The sequence below is a fragment of the Cryptomeria japonica genome, chromosome 11 (genome assembly GCF_030272615.1).
Source record: "Cryptomeria japonica chromosome 11, Sugi_1.0, whole genome shotgun sequence".
Lineage (NCBI taxonomy): Eukaryota > Viridiplantae > Streptophyta > Pinopsida > Cupressales > Cupressaceae > Cryptomeria > Cryptomeria japonica.
In genome coordinates, this window is record NC_081415.1 from 558,968,650 (window position 1) to 558,990,768 (window position 22,119).

The window sequence follows — 22,119 nt, forward strand, 5'->3', positions numbered from 1 at the left end:
TGTCATGAAATAAGATATCATTTATAATATTCATTTCCTTTTAACTATTGTAAGACTTGAGCCCTAAACTCTATGCAAATGGAGGCTATCAAAGATATAGGACATCTACCACCTAATTTTCTTTCTCTTTACTATAATTGATTTCCAATTTATAATTGGGAATTAATTCCAACCACCTTCTCTAATAGTCATTTAAATTATGTTGAGCAGATATATACTTTAACCCTTGATGGTCTGATCTGAGTTCGATTGGCTTTCCTAACAAATAGTGTCACCGCATCTAAAGAGTAAGCATAATTGTTGCAAGCTTGATATCATTGGGTGCATAGTTCTACTCATATTTTTTCTACTTCCTTGATTCATAGGCAATTACAGGCTCATCCTACATGATAACCCCTCCAAATCCTTCTCCTGAAGCATCTATAACTACTACAAAGAATCCTAGATTTGGCACTTTCAAGATAGGTGTTGGACAATTTTTCCTTTAAGTATTCAAAGGCCTTCTAACAATTCTCAGTCCATTCAAAGCTTTTCTATTTTATTTGGAGTATGGTAATGGGGTGGGTTATCCAAGATAAATTCATTACAAACTTCCTCTAGTATCCTAACTACCTTATAATATTTCTCACTTCCTCCATGTTCTTTTGGGTTAGCCATTCTGGTAAGGCCTTAATTTTAGTTGGATCTACAACTATGCCTTTAGTAGAGATGATGTACCCTAGGTATTATACCTCTTTCTAAAAGAAGGTATACATAGATAATTTTCCGTAAAACTTATGTTCTTGTATTCATTATAGATCTATTTGTAAATGTTGGAAGTACCCTTCCTTGTTCTTTGGGTAGATTAGGATATCATCTAGCAATAGTAGAACAAAATTGTTAAGGAAATATCTATACATATTATTCATGAGGTTCATAAATTCTATTGTGGTGTTGGTGAGCCTCAATGGAAGAAATATATGCCCATAATGTCCATACCAAGTTCTAAAATTTGTTTTATGTGTCCTCTTCGTTTAGTCTTAGTTGATGATATCCTAACCACAAGTCTATCTTAGAGAATTCTATAAAACCATGTATTTGATGAAATAGGTCATTGATACATACAAAAGTATACTAATTCCTTCTTATAACCTTGTTAAGAATTCAATATTCACTAGGTAGACATAAGGTTTTGTAATGGGTGAAAAATTAGGGTTTTCACCACGAGAAGGATGAAAACCACTAATTTTTTCTTAGGGACCAACTATATTCAAATGAGGGTTAGAATCCAATAGATTTAGTCACAAACCAACAAGGACTAGGAATAAATACTAATTGGATTAAAGGGATGATTTTGTTTAACCTCTTTTGTAAGTTGAATTGTTGATATTAGGGTAAACGGCCAGAAACTAGAATAAAAAACATAGAAATAGTAAGCTACAATCATCAGATCAATCCACACACTTGGATCTAAGAAATATAAGAAAATTCAGATCTGATCCTCAGAGGAGCTCCTAAAATGTCAGGACTGTGGTGCCTGTCGTCCTAGTCCTCTAAACTTTTAGCACACCAAAGGGAGATTAAATCGTCACTATAGATAATGCTTATTCTAAAGATCACAACTTTTTACCTATCTCCTACACACAAAAAGAAGGGGAAATACGTCAGGAATAAGATTTTTCCTAAGTCAAACCCCGGTTTAGGAATTAACTTTGATAGAAATATTGAAAATACTGAAATAAATAATGGAAGGATATACCTCGAATCTGCAATTACAGATAATGATGCTTTTCTTCTTGAATGTAATCACATATGTTGTATGAAATGGCATGAACATGACAAAACCTGAATCACACACACATGCTTGCATATGAGTGATGTAATGTTTCTCCTCGATTGATGAATGAACAATATGCAGCCTTGAAGATCTTTAAAAATGTTGGATGATGAATACTTCAATGCTTGAATGCCTCAATGCTTGATTCCTTTTTATTATAATTTTTCCCTTATATCCTTGTATCTATCAAATTGAGAGGGGAAAGTATCCTTATATACTTTCCCATCAAAAAAACATGTTAATTTTTTGACATAGGCCGACACGGGGCTAGTTTTCCTGCTCAAATTTGGAAATGTTTAAGGGGTGAAGAGGGGGGCCCAAATAGGGAGGACCAAGGCATGGAACCATGGTCCAAATGAGGACCAAGGTGTCATGACCTAGTCCTACCCCATTTTAGGGCCAAAAAAAAGGGACCATGTGATGTATGAAGTGAAAATAAGGCCATATTGAATGATGTAAGCATAATTAGGTCTTAAATAAGAATTGGGATACAAACACTAAGGTGAGGGCCCCAAATGTAGAACAAATTGTAAGGGAGCACAATTTAGGATGCTACATTTAGCCCCCACTTTAGTAGGAGTATGAACCTATGCAAATACTCATGGTAAAGTAAATGAAAGAGAGATAAGAAAAGAGGAGTAATAAGGAGAAAAATCATAAGGAGTATAACACATCACTAATTTTGAGGAACCAAGCTCTCAATATTAGGATCTTAACTCACTCAAACATATGCAAGGGCGTATAAAAACAAAAAGGTAAAAATATAAACAAAGAAAAAAGACAAAAAGATACACAAGACATAAAAGCTAAGAACCAAAAATAAGACCTCACGTGAACTAGTCGAAGGGACCTCGATATCAAAATGTCTCAACCACTAATATCATTCTTGAACAAAATACCATCTCAAGAACATAAGCGATCACATAAAAGGGAAAAGGATGCTTCATCCATGAACCCTCAATAGAAAAGTTATGAGCTCATGAGAAGAAGGAAAGGGATAAAGCATGAATACACACTAGATGTGTTTTTCTAAATGATCTATGAGAAGAATGATGAGAAAGGACATGGATACAGTTTGCCTCTAGATGTGTCTTTCTAGGTTATCCATGTTGGGGAGGAGTATAGGAATAGTCTAGCCATGTTCTGCTAGTTCCACTCATCCTCATGCATGTGTGCAAGTGATGTCTAGTTTCAAGTATATAGCACCTCATATAAGAGTTTGTTTCCTCTAGTTTTGAGCGTGCATCAACTTGTTTAAGAGATGTAATTTAAATTCAAATTCCAAGGGGTGAAGGTGCAAATGCCAAGGGGTGAATGTGTAAACGTCAAGGGGCAAATGTCTAGTTTTGGGAACATCTCTCTTTAAAAGTTTGTTTCCTTCAATTCCATGAATATGCAACACCGATTGAGATAGATACATGCCTGGTTTCAAGGACATCCCCTATAAGAGTTTGTTTTCTCTATTTTTGGTGATCCATACCCCCACTCAAGACATATATCAATGTTGCATCTAGTTTCAAGTGTCAAGCATAATTCTTTAAGAGTTTGTTTCCTCTAGTTTTGTGGATGAACACCCCATTTAAGGCATGCAAAGATATGGTACAATATAGTACAAAGGGAGCGATATGGGTGTACCCCCCTTAAGATGTCAACATAGCCCTATGTTGATGTATTAAGGAAGCTTTAGATACAAGGATATCTAACCTTCAATAATGAGGAGATATCCTTTAGGGAACAATGTCATAAATCCAAGCTAGAGAGGGAATACTCTTCAAGCAAGGATAAAATGGTTGAAAAAAAGAGATCTTGCAATAAGTGTGTAGGAGATCCTTGGAGGAGAAGAGATATTTTCTAAAAAGGCATCCACCTCCAAGAGGAGTTTCTTGAAGAAACATAACATCTTATACAAAATGAAAGGGAGGGGAACAAGAATTCATACCTCCCTCCTATTGCTAGGTGAAAGAGATTCTTGATGAAGGATGACACACTTTTGACCCCATGAGAGGGGTAAGTTTATAATAGATATACATTGCCAAGTAAATAAGAGCTTATAGCCAAGAACATACACCTCATAAATAAGAGAGAATCCTTAAGAAAACAATAAATTCAATCAAGGAATGGCATCAAATCATAAGCAAACACTACTCACAAAAGTAAAGTAGATCCTTAGAAAGGAGAGAGAGAAAGAAATCATCCCAAGAAAGTAAAATGCAATTATGATAAGAGCTCATCCTTGAGAGAGCCTTCAAAGAAAGGTTAGCATAGATATCCCAGCTATTGGAAATAAAAATTGATCCAACTTGACTTGGATTAGATGGTTACCTTAGCATCTATTAAACCACGCATACATAGATCATTTAAGGTTGAAACCCATTGAAGCAATAAATTCAACCATATTTCCCATACTATAAGGGAAATCCTCTATCCCTCAAGTTTCTCAGAAGGGAACATCAAAGTGTTAAAGTCACCCCCAAGCATCCAAATCTCCTGAGGCCAATTATTAATAAGATTAGCGGAGGAGTTCTAAAGCTTAGCTCTTGTAGTTTTAACATTAGTGGTATATATATTTAGAATTCCATAAGGTTGCCAAACCTAGTCGGATTCCATAAGGTTGCCAAACCTCTTGAAGCACCTTCAGCTTCACTACTAAAAATTTTTGCAATAGGGAAAATAGATTTTACCACATTCATGATGGAGTCTATCTTCATTTTTATTTCCTCAAGTAAAAACTATCAACTTTATTCTCCAAAGAGAAATGCATTAATCTGATTGGAACTTGGGTTGTAGATTATATCAGTAATGGAGTTTGGGTGGACCTCATAAGCTTGGATGCTTCTTTGTCTCCTTTGCATTCTTGGCTAAACCTGATCATCATTTCATCCTCTCTGGTGGAAGATGTGGTCATATGGAATGGTTCTACCTCTGGCCATTTTTTGGTGGTAGATGCTTTCAGAATCATCACCAGGTCTTTTTCCCCTCCCCCCTTTTGGGCTGGAGTTTGGAATAAACTCCTAATTTCTAAAGTTAATATCTTCTTCTAGTTATTCATGCAAAATAAGATCTCTACCATTGATAATCTCTGTAAACGCGGGATCCCCATCACTAATAGATGTTTTCTATGTAAAAAAGAAGCTGAAAATGTTGACCATCTACTCTTACATTGCTCCTATGCTAGGGAAATTTGGGCCTTCTTACTCATCCTGTGGAATATTATTTGGGTCCCTCCTGACTCTATTCAAAACTTCTGGTACCAATGAAAGTTCCCTTATGGTAACCATGTGATTGGTATTTTATGGAACTTATCCTTACCTCACATTGCTTGGGGTTTGTGGATGGAAATAATAATAAGGTTTTTAGAGATATGGAGTCTAGTGCTCTTATTGTGGCTATCAAATAAAGGAATGCTATTAAGGAAAACTTTCTTAATTACTGTCCTGGTAGGAAAAATGATCCTCCACTTGAGTCTAGCCAGGAGGAATGGGATACTATCAAATGGTGGCAGATATGTTGGAATATATCTATCCCTGTTTATAAAATTAAACATACCAGAGAGAATGTTTTTTGGAATATGTCCCTTTTGGGGTGGATCAAAATTAATATCGACGAGGCAGCCAAAGAAAATCCCGGGCTAGCTAGTTGTGGGGGAGTGGCAAGGAACCATTTGGGTTTGTTGGTCTTTGTGTTGACGCTCCCTTTGGGCACCCAGACTAACCATTTCATAGAGGCGAACATCGCCTACATAGGACTACACATGGTGAGCAAGGAGGGGTTCAGACGGGTCTGGCTGGAAAGTGACTCACTTAACATTGTCAAATGCATTAAGGGATGTATGGTGCCTAGCTGAACTATTTAAAAATTAATCAAGGATTGTCTTCAAATGATTGTCGGCCTAGAGGATTTCAAGATCTCACATGTTTTTCGAGAAGGAAACAAACCAACGTATCATTCGGCCAACTTGGTGGTGGATAATGTGGCAGTTAAATGGTGGAGACGAAGGGAAAATTTCTTGAAAACTTTGTATGACCTAGAAAGAAATGATGTCAAGATATTTGGCCTTTCCAATGAAATTAATGATGAAAGATTATGATGGGATGGGAACCATTGGGGTGGTATTTCGAATTATTACCACTTTGAGAAGTTTTAGAACTTTCAGTATGCCCTGTTTCTGGTTTTGTTTCCTCCTGGTTTTTGTAGAGTCTTGTTGTCTGAATTGCTCGAGCTATAGAATGGGAGGTGAAAAGAATAGGTTTGATCCCATAACCTATGATAAGTGGTAGAAAAATAAGGAGTTTTGGGATGAAATTTCTGATGGTGGGATGGTGCCCTTTTTGGAGAAGATTGCATGGTCATTTTGCCATTGTTATGGAAAGCTTTGTTAAAGCTTGGATTAAGGGTGTGTTGACTACTTTTGGTGCAGAGTTTCAAGTCAACAAAACCCTTGTTGCAAATGTTACTAGTCTGGATATGAAAAGAAGGAAATTCTATAGAGACAGGAAGTCAGGTGAGGAGGCTATTGTTACCATTTGTGATAAGGAAAAGGAACGACAGAGGGTTACAAAAATGGCAAATGGTTGCTATAACATGAAAGAGTTGATTTCCCTCTAGGCTGATATGACAGAAGTCGTCATGAGGTATATCACCCTGGATGGTATATATGTTAGAATTTTATCGCATCATTTTACTATCTTAAATCATTTTAGGCATGGTAGAATTATTTCCATCCCCTTCTACTTGGTTTCATCCTTGGAGAATAGTTTAGTTAAACATTTTGAAAACCAGGATAACCTTATGATTCATAAAGGGCTTATCTTGTTGATTATGGAATACGCCCAAGCTCATGAAGTGAAACCCTCCCCCAAGGATAAAACCCATATTTCCTCCTCTAATCTTGATGTGCAACTTGTATCTAAAACGAAGATGGATGAGGATGATAGTGGTATTGTCATGGATTGGCGTGAAATCAAGGATAGAGAGGACCCTAAGTATAGACCAAATAAATAAGGGGAGCTTATGGTGACCCTGAGAACTAATAGTAGTAGAAAAACTAATCCTCCAAGGTGGGTGGCAAGTAAGTTCAAATATTGTAGCAGGATAATGCAAGTCCTGGAGCCCCCCATCAAAAAAAATGAAATTAACCAAATCTAGTGGGTCCAAAGTCTTGGACCACAAGATTAGGCTGGACATCCCCATCAATGTGGATCATGAGAAACAAGGGTTTGTGAATAAGGAAAATAAAGGCAAGAAAAAAGAGGATAGGGTGCTGGAAAATATGATTTTGAAGGCTACTAGAAGTCAGGAGAGCTGCTGGAAGTGGGTGGATAAGAAAATTTGATCCCTAAAAGATGGGATTAAGGGAATTATTGAACTTTCCTAGAATCCCCTAGGCCTAGTAAAACTGAGAAGATCATGAGCATGATCCAGAAGATTTCTCAGGATGTTGAATCTATTAAGGTTGTCCATGAGCGTAGAATTGAGAGGCTGGAAGAGTTTGTTAGTGATATCAAGGAAAACTTGAACAACCTAGTGGAAATCAGTAGGGAAGCGATGAACAATAGTACTGATGGTTTGGAGAAAATTAATTCCATGATGACCAACTATAGAACCAGTACCATCGCCAGTAACCCTCCCTTGGGGGAAAAGAAGAAAAAGAATGCCTCTGAGGGTGGACAAAGTGCTCGTGGTGGGAAGACTAGCTTGGGTCCTTGCACTAGAACCAGGAACTGGACCAAGGACCAAGGAACCTCTAGATTCATCATGGAGGATTTGGAGAAAATTAATTAAAGGATTATTCAGGAAAATACTGTTAGTTGAGTGCTTTGCCCTATTTTTTGGCTATGTTATTTTGGTTTTTTTGGCTTTCAATCTGTGTGCGGTTTGTCCCGTATTTTTCTTAGTTTTATTTTCTGATTCGCTGCTAGCCTTGGTTTGTAATACTCTGGGTTTCAGGTCCCTATAAAACCTATTTATCTTTATCAAAAACTTTATTCTCCAACAAGGAGCATTTCAAAATATAATGCTTGATAGGGCTATTCAGCCCCCTTATATTCCAAGAAAGGTTGTTCATGGAGTTAACACAACAATACTACTTTGCCTAAAGCAACAAGAAAATCACAGAGACACCCAAACTTATCTATTTTTCTTTATGAATAATAAGAGATTATTCAAAGTTCGTTGCCTCCTGTAAGAAAGTTAAGTAGCGGAAACAACTTCCTACACTAACTTTGAGAGGAGGGTAATGCAAAACTTTTTCAGATCGTTACACCAGTTATAGAAAATAGAAATAGATATAATAACATTCATACCACAACACAATGATTTACGTGGGGAAAACCCTTTCGGGAGAAAAACCCCACCCTCCAAAAGCAGCTCAATATTTTATTCAGCAATCAAAAACAGATTACAACATACTTGCAGAGCAAGCTCTTCGCAGGAGTACCATTAATCAGAGATTCAGAGGCAACTCAATAGCCATTAGACTCTTACACTCAAACTCTATCTCTCACACCTCATAAATAGGAGATACAATACAAGAAACCGTCAAACGGTATTACAAAACCATGGGCTAAAACCACCCAATAAGGTGTAGCCGACCTTATCTCCCTTCTAGATGCCCTATGACATGTTAAAGCACACATCAACACATGTCGTTCCCTTTTTATAGCTCATTTATGTATTCGATACAAATTATTTTTCCTATTTCAAGAGTACAAACTTCCGGAGGCCATAACTTGAGAACCGGGTGTCCGATTGACGAACCGTTTGAAGCGCCGGAAAGCTCGCGAAGTGCTCTATCACCTCGTAACCCGCTTCGCCGGTTACGGCCACTTTTCAGGGTGTTTCGGAGCCTCTAAAGTCCCCAAAATTAAGTTTAAATATTTTATTGCACCCCTCCAAGATGAAAACATTAATATCTTCAAAACTAGCTATGACCTTGCGACGTAACTTTACCAGAATGCTTATCTAGCCAACCAGAAGCTTCAGGGAGAGTTTCGCACCATTTCGTGCTCAAATGAAAACTTACTATATATAGTAACCTCACATAAATGCAAGGTTGAGACACCATTTTTCCCAACAAATCTCCCACTTGTCGAACACCTTGCATGAGCGGAAGGGAATGTCAACACAATGAATCAATGGCTAGGGGCCATAAGGCCCATAGACTCTGAACACCATCTGAACTTCTCTGTGCTCACAGCCTTAGTTAAAGCATCTGCAACATTCATCAAAGTTTCCACCTTAACCAGCTTCACCCTACCATCTTCGACCATATCTCTAACAAAATGATACTGAACATCAATATGTTTGGTCCGGGCATGAAATGTCGGGTTCTTAGCTAGGCTAATTGCACTCTGACTGTCACAGTAAACTGTCACTGTACCTTGTTTTATTCCAATATCCGAACACAATCTCTTAAGCCAAATGGCCTCTTTACAAGCATGAGTAGATGCCATATACTCTGCTTCAGTAGTGGATAAAGCAACCACAGCCTGTCGCTTACTCATCCAACTAATTGCACCACCAAACAAAGTAAACACATAAGCACTGGTGGATCTTCTGCTATCAATATCACCTGCCCAATCTGAATCCACATAACCATGGATATCAAGGGAAGTCATGTCTCCAACTGAATTACCATGATAACACAAAGAATACTCTGAAGTACCCTTCAAATATCTGAAGACTCTTTTGACTGCATCCCAATGAACTCTACCAGGATTAGACATATATCTAGAAAGTACTCCCACTGCTTGGGCAATATTTGGTCTAGTACAGACCATAGCATACATCAAGCTTCCAACCGCACTCTGGTAAGGCACTCTGCTCATGTCTTCCATCTCCAATGGGGATGTAGGACAATCTGAAATAGATAGTTTCATTCCAACTGTAAAAGGAACACTCAATGGTCTACAATTCTGCATGTTGAACCTCTGTAACACTGAATTCACATACTTACTCTGGCCTAGCCATAGCTTTCTGTTCACCCTATCTCTTCTGATTTCCATCCCAAGAATGTGCTTTGCTGCACCAAGATCTTTCATTTCAAATTTAGCAGCGAGCTGAGACTTCAGTTCTGAAATCATACCTTTCCCTTTGCCAATGAATAACATATCATCAACATACAATGCAATGAATAAGAAATGATCACCATAAGATTTATAATAAACACAGTGATCTAATTTAGAACGCTCAAATCCCAAACTCAACACATATGTATCAAATTTTTGATACCACATCCTAGGACTTTGTTTGAGGCCATACAAAGATTTCTTCAATTTACAGACCAAATTACTTTTGCCTTTCACCACATAGTGCTCTGGCTGTGTCATATAAATATCTTCCTCCAAATCACCATGAAGGAAAGCAGTTTTCACATCCATTTGCTCAACCTCTAAATCATAAGCAGTAGCAATAGAAAGCAAAAATCTAATGGACGTCATTTTTGCAACAGGAGAAAATATCTCACCGTAATCAACACCCTCAACCTGAGAGTAGCCTTTTGCAACCAACCTTGCTTTATACTTCTCAATGCTTCCATCTGAACCAATCTTTTTCTTGAACACCCATTTACAACCAACAGGTTTTTGTCCTTCAGGCAATGGTACAAGATCCCATGTATCATTCTTTTTCAAAGCTGCCATTTCTTCCTCCATAGCAATCTTCCAGGATTCTGCATCATTCATACCTAATGCCTCTTCTACAGATTTCGGTTCATCCACACTAGTATTCAGAGCAAAAATACATCTCCAATCATCAGGTTTATACCTTTCAGGTGGTTGTCTATGTCTTGTAGACCTTCGAACAATCTGAGTTGGAGGTTCTTCCTCCTCTTCTGAAGATTCAGAGCTAGACGAGCTCTCCTCAAATTCTTGCCTATCTAGGGGTCTCGATTCAACTCTTTCAGGTGTAGAAGGAAGTTGAATCACATCTTCTTTTTTAGTCTGTTCTAGCTACAATGTAACAGAAGGAGACTTAATTTCTCTAAAAATAACACTTCTACTATGAATTACCTTTTGTGCAACAGGGTCAAAAAGCTTGTATCCTTTCACACCATAACTATACCCGATGAAGATACATTTCACAGCCTTGTTCTCCAACTTTGTTCGCTTCTCCTTTGGCACATGTGCATATGCCTCGCAACCAAAACTCTAAGATGTCTCAATGAAGGCTTGTGACCTGACCATGCTTCCATAGGTGTTTTATCAACAAGAGTTGATGTAGGAGACCTGTTAATCAGGTAGCAAGCAGTGGCAACAGCTTCAGCCCAAAACTTTTGTTCAAGACCAGCACCACTCAACATACTCCTAGCCTTCTCCATCAGTGTCCTGTTCATTCTTTCTGCAACTCCATTCTGCTGTGGAGAATACGGAGTTGTCTTCTGCCTGTTAATTCCACAGTCTTTACAGAATCTATCAAAATCATTAGAGCAAAACTCACCGCCATTATCAGTTCTCAAACATTTTATTTTCTTTCCAGTCTGCAACTCAACCATTGCTTTAAATTCTTTAAAACAACTAAAAACTTCAGATTTACTCTTTAGGAAATAAACCCATGTCCTTCTACTAAAATCATCAATAAATGAAACATAATATGTGGATTTTCCAATCGAAGAGACATCTACTGGACCAAACACATCAGAATGGATAAGATCCAAAACACCACAAGTTTTATGAGAACTCGAGTAAAACTGAACGCGGTTTTGTTTTCCATAAATGCAATGCTCACAGAAATCAAAGTCAAGATTACAGTCATTCAAACCTTCAACAAGGTTTTTATTTTTCAAGGTCCTTAGACCCTTTTCTCCAATGTGGCCAAGTCTCTGGTGCCATAACATAGTCTTCTCTGCAAGTAACTTTGCTTCAGACAAAAGAGCACCCTTAGGTACCCAAAAACCATTTCCATCTGCTGAAGGTGAAACCTTCAAATCTTCTAGTGAAGTATCCGCAGATTTACTTTTAACAAAAGTGCTATTACACTCAACAGTGTATGCTTCAAGCTTATACAAAGTGCCAAACCTGACACCTCTAGCAACTACCATAGCACCCTTAATCATCTTATATCCTGCTTCAGAAAAGACTACCTGCACACCTGCATCTATCAGTTTGCTCACAGATAACAGGTTTCGTTTTAATCTAGGGATATGCAGCACACCATTAATCCTTTTTATTCTACCATCAGAAAACCTGATTCTAACTTTACCTCGACCAACAATGTCTAGATGTGAATCATCACCCAAGTACACCTTACCTCCATTAAATCCTTCATATTCAGAAAACCAATCTCTATTGGAAGTCATATGAAAAGATGCACCTGAGTCAATTAGCCAGGCATCATTACCTGCATGAGTCACCAAAGCCGCAATAAAGGCATCGCCATCTTCCTTGTCAGACTCAGAATCAGAATCGAACCTTTTCTTTTTCTTCTTCTTCTTTTCTTCTTTGCAGTCCTTATGGATGTGACCCGGTTTACCACAATTCCAGCAAATGACTTTGGACTTTCCAGGAGATTTCGATCTCCCTTTGGATTTGGACTTGTCGCGCTTCTCATTCTTCTTGCCTTTCTCCTTAGGTCTTCCACGAACGGTTAGGGCTTCCTTTGAACTGATGGATACCTTCCTTCGCATCTCTTCACCGAGTAGGGCACCCACCACGTCTTCAGATTTTAAAACAACAGAAGTACTACCGATAGCCATAACAAGAGAATCCCACGAATCAGGCAAAGAACAAAGCAAGATCTGACATTTCTCCTCCTCATCCATCTTAACACCGACGGATACTAATTGAGCCACCAACATATTGAATGCTTCCAGGTGGTCTGCAATTCGTCCACCCTCTTCCATCTTCAAGGAATACAATTTCTTTCTTAAGAAAATTTGATTTAATAAAGATTTCACTTGATACATCTCACCAAGCTTAGTCCATAGCTTCTTTGCAGAGTTCTCTTCATGGACATTGATTAGAACAGAGTCTGCCAGGCACAGTCTGATTAGACCCTTGGCTTTTTGGTCCATAACATCATACTGAGCTGCCGCAGTAGGATCTGAGGGCCTTTGGACATTCGCATCAACAGCATCCCAAAGATCTCGATCTATTAGCAGATCTTCCATCTTCAGCTTCCACATCTCAAAATTACTTCCGTTAAATTTTTCCACCTCTATTCTCCCTGATGAACTCGCCATCTGAATATTCCTGCAACAAGATCAAAAAGTGTCTTCTGCACAAGCTCCCACTCAAATCTATATTAGTTCAAAAAACCCAACTACCCACAATTGAAACCAAAGGTGATCAGGCTCTGATACCACTTGTAAGAAAGTTAAGTAGCGGAAACAACTTCCTACACTAACCTTGAGAGGAGGGTAATGAAAACTTTTTCAGATCGTTACAACAGTTACAGAAAATAGAAATAGATATAATAACATTCATACCATAACACAATGATTTACGTGGGGAAAACCCTTTCGGGAGAAAAACCCCACCCTCCAAAAGCAGCTCAATATTTTATTCAGCAATCAAAAACAGATTACAACATACTTGCAGAGCAAGCTCTTCGCAGGAGTACCATTAATTAGAGATTCAGAGGCAACTCAATAGCCATTAGACTCTTACACTCAACCTCTATCTCTCACACCTCATAAATAGGAGATACAATACAAGAAACCGTCAAACGGTATTACAAAACCATGGGCTAAAACCACCCAATAAGGTGTAGCCGACCTTATCTCCCTTCTAGATGCCCTATGACATGTTAAAGCACACATCAACACGTGTCGCTCCCTTTTTACAGCTCATTTATGTATTCGATACAAATTATTTTTCCTATTTCAAGAGTACAAACTTCCGGAGGCCATAACTTGAGAACCGGGTGTCCGATTGACGAACCGTTTGAAGCGTCGGAAAGCTCGCGAAGTGCTCTATCACCTTGTAACCCACTTTGCCGGTTATGGCCACTTTTCAGGGCGTTTCGGAGCCTCTAAAGTCCCCAAAATTAAGTTTAAATATTTTATTGCACCCCTCCAAGACGAAAACATTAATATCTTCAAAACTAGCTGTGACCTTGCGACGCAACTTTACCGGAATGCTTATCTAGCCAACCAGAAGCTTCAGGGAGAGTTTCACACCATTTCGTGCTCAAATGAAAACTTACTATAAATAGTAACCTCACATAAATGCAAGGTTGAGACACCATTTTTCCCAACACCTCCCATTGGCTATTTCATTTGCTACATCCTTGTTCCTTGTTTCTATTTGTGAAGGGCATCCTGGTTTCCCTTCAACACCCACATATGGTTTCTTTTTCTTGTAAGATTTTCTAGCAACTTGAGTCCATTCCACCTTCGAATCCTCTTCATGTAGAATAGATTTTATTTTAGTCTGAGGAGTAGTAAAAGCAAACCCTAGAAGTGCCAAATTTTTGTTTAGCTCTTTAACCTCACCACCATATTTTCCTTACTTTCTTGACAAGCAATGCCATATGCCAATCAAAGAGAGGATTTAGGTGAGAAATTCTCTAACAACATCTTAGGGACATTTTTGTTGTCTACTTCTAACATATCCTCCTTCTCTTATTCCAGCATACCATCCTTTTATTTTTGAAGATTTACAAGAATGCTTGCCTCTATGATTTAGTTTCCTGGTGACTCATACAACTCAACCACCTCCTTCATTTGATTCAATTTATTAACTTGGACATTTAGACTATCTACATACATCTCTTCAGGAATCTACAGCTTTCTCCCACCAATAGGTATTCAACGCTAATTGATTTCTCCCCATTTCTAGGCAACTTAGCATCAAAAAACTTGGGAGTAGCATCTCATGGATGAACTTCAGTCTCTTTTTGTAAATTTTCAATCAATACCTCAGCCCTAGCCATATTCCTAATATCAATTTGAGGAGGACTATCATCCATCATAGGGGTATTTTTCTTAGGACACTGGACACTACAATCCAAGCTTAGGTGACCATATTTCCTGCAATTTGAGGAGAAAGTTCAGGCATTCTCATATGCAATGGTCTGAAGCCTGCAACCCAATTTTATTTTACTAAATCTGAGTAGGAAGAACCATATTAATCAGCATATTAACACATATTCTAGTAAAAATCAACCTTAATTTTTGTTGAGTGATTATATCCACTACTAAAAGATGCCCAAAAGAGTTAGCAATACTCTCCAAAACTCCAATATTCTTGTAATCTAATAGGAGAGCTGAGAGGCAGATCCAAGTAGGGGTCATAAAACCCAAATCCATTGTATAATCAAAGTTGGGTGATCCCATAACACTAGGCTACACTTTTTGGCCAAACTTGACACTTAAATCAGCATTTTGTACCAAATCTTTACTTTCTATCACTTATACCAGCTAAACTATTAAGAATTTAAAGATCAATTAAACTGCTGATTTTTGATATTTTTCATATACATTATAAATACATTTTTTTATAAATAATTAGAAATGAATTGTCCATATTGTTATGTAACTTTTAATAACTTAATATTTATAGTAGTTAATATTTTTTACAAGTGACATTTATTCTATAATGCATAACATTCTTTATAACAAGAAGGAAATTAAAAAATTTAAAATATAAATTTGTCACACATATATCTAGTGGATGGATATTTTTTCATAATTTTTTGTTGCATATATTTTTTTAGTTAATTTTTGAAGTTAGGGTAATTGTAATTTGGACAAAGGTGTATTCCTAATGCATAACTCTTTTTGTATGCATTTGAATTAACTTCTTCTTTTTGTGTTGAAATGAGGATACCAATACGTAGGAAAAAGGTATTTTTTATAAAAAGTACACTATTTTTCAATTTTCCACATGCGTGAAACACAATCCTTAATGTTCGATGAAAAGACCTACATTCATAATAAATAAAACATAAATGCATTAATAAAATTAAATATATTAAAAATTATACTATTTCAAAAAACTTATAATAAGGACTACATATTTAAAACATAAATATTATTAATAATTCATTTGACCCTCAAAAAGATAATGTAAAAGTGGTTTTTTATTAGCATTTTGATAGGTGTGAAGGAGACTCCATTGCAGGTATTCTATCAGAGTAGAGATGTTCTATCCAAGGGATTTTGATCTAAGAGGCTTCGATCTAACTCTCTTTAATTAATTACTTCAAATGGGACCTCTCAAGGCTTAAATCATTATATTATTTTTAAAAAGTATGAATTTAGCAAAATTCTAGATGTACCAAGAAGTGTGGCCAAGTATTGTGGGATCACTCATCTAGGTTTTTCATTTGCACAAAGACAAAAAGTTACGAGAACTCTCAAAAGACCAAGGGCCTCCAATCAAGATTTTTATTAGATCGTCTTTAAGAAAAATGCTAAAAACGACGAAGAAGCCAAAAGCATGGGCTATCTTGGAAGCTGCTAAAATGACGGGGTATATGGAGCGAATTCTAGGCAAAAACCCTACTGTTACCAGATTATTCAAGAAGAAAATTAGAAGGAGGGAAAAATCACCATAGGCAGGAGAAAGGTGGAAATTGATGAAGGACTGATTACTGAAGTAACTTGGATGCGAATGGAGGGCAGAAAATTCTATAGGGATAGAAAGCTCACAGAGGTGGCTATAAAGAGATTCCCAAAGGAAGACTCCAAGAAAGCTAAACTATTGAAATCCAGCAAGACCTACTACTCACCGAAGGTGATAAAAAAGGCCACCTCTATTCAACAATCTATCGCTAAGCTATCGGACTCAGAAGAGGAGTCTAATAACTCAGATGATAGTGAAGATGAGGGGTCTGATACAAAGTTGGAAGATGATCTTAGCAAGGATGCCTCCGCCAAAGGAATCAGAAAGGACAAGGATAAAGATATGGCTTCTGGGTCGGGAAAAAATATTTCCAACAAAGGGGTTAAAGGAAGTAGGAATAAGGTGTAGGAGGAGGAAAACTAGTTTGAAGAAGATGACGAGGATGATGATGATGATATGGAGACTGAAAGTGAAAATGCTACCCCACCACCCAAGAATAAAAACAAGCACAGTCCTGTTATCACTAAAATCAGCTCGAAGAAGGAGGATGGTACCTCAAACCCCTTCTACTACCTTGGATCCTAATCGATGGACTTGTAGTGTTGAGAAAGAGGGGTAGAATGTGGTGGAAGATATGACTCTAACTCCTAAACACAAATTCATGAGTGCTAATGTGGAGACCATAGAGATTAATGTTGTGTTTTTAGAATTTAATAAAGATAGAAGCGATTCTCCTATTGCCATGCTTCACACTGGGAAGAATGGAATGATATAGTTTTATAAAATTATAGAATGGGTCTACTAGGAGATTGAAAGTCTAAAGACAAAATAGGAGGATTCTTCTAAGAAAGTGGACATTCTTGAAGCTGTTGGGATAGGTAACCTCTGTTCTTTGCCTAATTATCTGAAGGAATTAACAAAAGCCATCAACGATGTAGAGTCTATTACTGAAGCTTATGGTTCTCAATTTAAGGTTGTGGAGGTTAGGTTTAATGAGTTGAAAAAGAGGATGCACAGTGATGAGAATACCTTGAAGAAAATTTGAGAACAAAGCCAAAAAATTATGAAAGCCTCAGTTGATAACTTCAGAGTTATGAGTAGTAAAATAGAACAGTTCTAGCTAGAAAATAACAGTATAGATATTTTTGAGGATAAGGACTTGACCCTTGAAAGTGTGGCAACTGGACCAGGTAAAAGAACCCGTGTGAGTACAAGGAAGATGGCTCAACAAGACAAGAATCTGGATGATCTTAAGAGTGTTTTTGCCTCAATGGTCCAACTGGAGAAAGAAGCAGCGGAGCTTCTCAAGAACTTTTCTTAGTTATGTTGTTCTGGTCTCTTGGCTATCCCTTAGGAGTTGTTGTGTTGTCCCTATTTTACTTTTGGTTCTCTTACAGTCTTTTTGTATCTGCCAGCTATTTCAGTTTATGATTTTATTCTATCTAGCTAGACCTATCATGTTTTATCTATTTTCTAACTTGTTGTAAAGGGTTTTGGGACTCCTTAAAAACATTCTTTTCACGTAATCAAAAATAATGCTAAAAATGAATCGACCATGAACCATAGAAGAAATATTAATGCTAGCCCTTAATGACCAAGAAGAGTCAACCCATTTTCGAACTTGGTCAATACTAGGATGGAAGGCAAGGAACTTACTAACTAATGATAGCCACATATCAATAATAGAAGCATTCAAAGTTTCATTACTAACAAACACTTCAAACCCCTGAACATTACATGATGCTTTAGGCAAATCTAGAAAAGCGACAACACCCATTTTAGTAGGACTACTACCAACTAGCTTTTCAAGAAAGGTAATAGGATGCTCTTCAAAAAAAAGAGAACCCAAGGAGTATGGAAGAGAGGACAGAGCTCCCCATTGATTATTGTTATTAGAAACACTTTTACCCTGACTAGGCATATTCTCATTGTTTGGGGATGCCTGTAGCCCCCCTAATAGAACCATCAAAGCAAAAAAAAAGAATGTGCAGCAAAGCATGAGTAGAACCTTAATCCCTAGCAGACTACCCAACATATATAATACATAGCTTAATTGTTAATGATCAATAAGCTATTTTGTAATCGTGAAATGTTAGATGGTTTTTGGATGTTATATTTCTCTTCTTCTTTTTTTATTACAATATTATAGAGTGTCCCTACAATGTTTCCTTTGTGTGTGGCATTAATAATAGATTCCCACTATTAATCACTTAAAATATTAATTTTCAATTGAATAGTTAGATGTTTTCTACCAAAAAAAATCTCTCTTCTTATTCTATTGGTTAATAATTGACACATTATCCTGAGTAGGCCCAAAAGAAAATAATTTCATAAGGAAACTCTTTAGTAGAGAATAACTAAATATTTTTGTTCCTAAATGATCAAATGGGTAGCACAACATTTTATTTTTGTTAATCTCACAACATAGACCTATTATTCTAGTGGATGAAAATTTATTATTTGGAAAATATAGAGGGATATTTTTCATTCATACTTATTATGAATTAAAAGAATTAAAGTGAATGTCATGTCCATACTTCCTATAAATATTTAGTCTGACTAACTCCATTGGCTAGAGATAAAAGCATACTTAATGCGGGTCCCAATTCTTATAAGTGATAGGAAGTACATGACATAATTTTGATATAGCAAAAACCTTGATCGTCATGAGGATCAATGTTGTGTACAATACGTTTTTGAATGAGAGCTCAAATAGATTGCACCATTGGTTAAAATTATATATATTAACTACTTGTAAAATCCAATTTAAAAGAAGAGCTTCATAAAGGGTAGAATTATAGGAAAGGGACAAATGCCACCTTAGTTCTCATTAGAGATATTGCAATACTTACATTGTTTCCTATTGTACTATTAGTTAAGCATAAATATAGAACATTGACAATGGTCTTCTTAAATTCATCCAATATTACCTAAGAGAAACTTTCTAATATTTGGAGTCAAGAAACATTGAACAAGGGGAGATACATATGAAGTATTCAATTACAAATTATTATTTAGAGAGCTGATTTTTATTTTTTTAAATTTAATGCTTGGTAAACTTTTTAACATGAAATGCTTTTGACCTAAAGCTATGAACCAGTGAGGCCACAAGCGGGGGACCTCATCCCCACACTTCACTTGTTCAAACCCATGAGCTCAATGGCCTAGCGAAGACACAAGGCCTATGAGCACAATGGCCTAGTAGGGGTTTGAACCTTGGTGGCCACTTCAGCAACGAAGTGTTTTCACCGCGACACTGCATGTCCGATGATAAGGGAAGGGTCCCAAACCCTTGCAACAAATGAAAGATTGAGAGTGAGATTCTATTTTTTTTTTATTAAGATAAGGGAAGGGCCCCAAACCCTTGCAAATTAATACATAGAAATTCAAAAAAATAGTAAGGAGGCTTGAAAATCAAGCTAGCAAAAAAATAGTTAATGCATAGTCATACACATAATATAAACTATAGAGCTAACCAATTTGATAGAGTTTATAAAAGGCTTAGGAACCAACAGTAACCAAAAAAGGATAAAAGTTTAACATACACATAGAAAAAATAAATTATTTGATTCTTAGTATTCTCCTAGTTTCTCAAGAGTCTCTTACCATATAGTAGTAGTTATAGTCTTTCTGGCCTTCCTTTGCTCTACTAGTTTGTTCTTCTATGAGTTCTTTGCTCTTCTCTCCACTTTTGTACCATTTGTAACCACCCCAATCACAATTTTACATATAGTTGACTCCTATATTCATTGTTTATAAATGTTTTTATTTAATTTCTCAAAAGTACATCTATTCTTTTTAGTGATCTAATTAAGATTTGTGAAAAAATAAAAGGGAATTCAATTGCTAACTATTGAAATTTTTGAAGCCTATTCATTTATAAATACTAATACGACAGCGTAATCATTAAAAAAATATCAAAACAAACATGAAAGAAAAATAGCAAAGATAAAAAATTGAAGCCTTAGATTATATTTAATATCTTTTTGTTAGTAAAAATCTAAAACTAGTGATAACTCTTCGCCCAATAAGCCACATCTTTTAAAATTATTGGATATTATAAACTTATATGATTTGATGATATATCTGTGATGGGATACTTTAGATTCTTACTATGTTCCTGCAAGCAATCTTGCTAAGGCTAAATCTGATATCTTTGGGTGCATTTTGTCATCAAGCAAAATATTGCTTGTTTTGATATCCCGATGAATGATTCGCAACTGAGAATCTTCATGCAAGTATAGAAGCCCACGGGCTATTCCTCGTATGATCTTCAAACGCTTTGGCCAGTCGAGCTCTTTGCTCCGTTCCGGATCTATACACATACCCCTAAATAAATTACTTTAGATAGATAATTAAAAATAGATATGAAACAAACTTACCGAATAATACTTTGTCGAGACTTTTATTAACAAAGTGCTCGTAAACAAGCAACCGTTCTGATCCCTCTGCGCAAAACCCAAGTAACCTACAAGATTACGATGTTGTATTTTCTCCACCAGCTTAACCTCGTTTAGAAATTGCTCCTTTCCTTGCGTTGATTGAACGGAAAGTCTCTTTACTGCTATTTGTATTCCATTTGGCATTGTCCCCTGACAGAAAGACAACACAATAATCTTATGATTATATCTCACTATGAATTTATAACCGATTCCAGAACTATAAATGGAGTAAAATACTGCTTGAAACTTGTTCTGATAAATTAATCGAGATTAGAAAAGAGGACCACTAAGGAAAACTCATTAATCCTATGTTTATATCTGACTATAAATTTATAACCATTTCTGGAACTATAGAAAAGAGGGCCACTAAGGATTATGTTACCTTGTATACAGCGCCAAATCCTCCCTTTCCAAGCTTGTTATTTTCATGGAAATTGTTAGTTGCGGCCTTGATATTTTTCAACTTAAATATTATCTCCTGCTCCTGGCCAATCGCTCTGTCTACCTCTCTGTCTGGATTCTCTGGATAAGTATTACACGGGGAGAAATGGGGGTGATGGGGGAGGAGATTACAATCTTGTATCAGGATAAAGATTTATTTTCCGACCATAATGTAACGAAAATGAACTGAAAATTTTCTTGATTCTGTTCTAATACCCTAACTAGCAAGGAATTTTGTTGATACAACTGTAGCACAAGTTCAAGAAAATTTCACCGCAAAAATACCTTTGCTCAAGAGCGCTCGCATCCATAATTCTGCAGACCTAAATTTTCTTCGGAGTGCAAACAGGTGAGGCATTCCTCGACTGGTGCGTCTCTCCAACACTGGAGGAGACCATAAGCTCTGTCTGGACTTTGACATTAATGTATTGTTCACAAGATTGTTGAGAACTATGTTCATATTTCTCTTGAATTCAGAACTATGTTGTTGCAGATGAAAAAATCTATCGCTGCATTACGAGCAATGCATAGTAACTAAACGACGCATATCAACTGTGAATATTTTGCATTGTATGCGAGCTGCATGTTGTCTTCCTCTTCAGGATTATTTCTGAAACCATGCTATTTAAGGTAATGTGAAGGTGACATAGCATTGCATTGATTTCTTCAACTTTTAAGGTGTTCATTTACTTTTAGTCTGTTTTTATAGCAATTGAAAGTGGAACTACTGATGGTCAAGCCGGCATTATTGGAAAAAAAACTGTATATACTCGAATATGCTTCCCATGGAGTTGGAAAAAATAGCTATTAAATTGGAAGACAGTACCAGTTGATTGCTGATTTTTTTCAGACACCAAGCTTTTCAATGTTCAACACAACGTGCAAGTATTTATATATTCAATTTTAAAAAGTCATA

At 36.7% G+C, this 22,119-nt stretch overlaps 1 pseudogene; it reads right to left on the reverse strand.

Annotated features, from left to right (window-relative positions):
* Nucleotides 1-21,663, reverse strand: part of LOC131034526 (cysteine-rich receptor-like protein kinase 15) — an 89,132-nt pseudogene extending 67,469 nt beyond the window's left edge.
* Nucleotides 21,664-22,119: the final 456 nt, after the last annotated feature.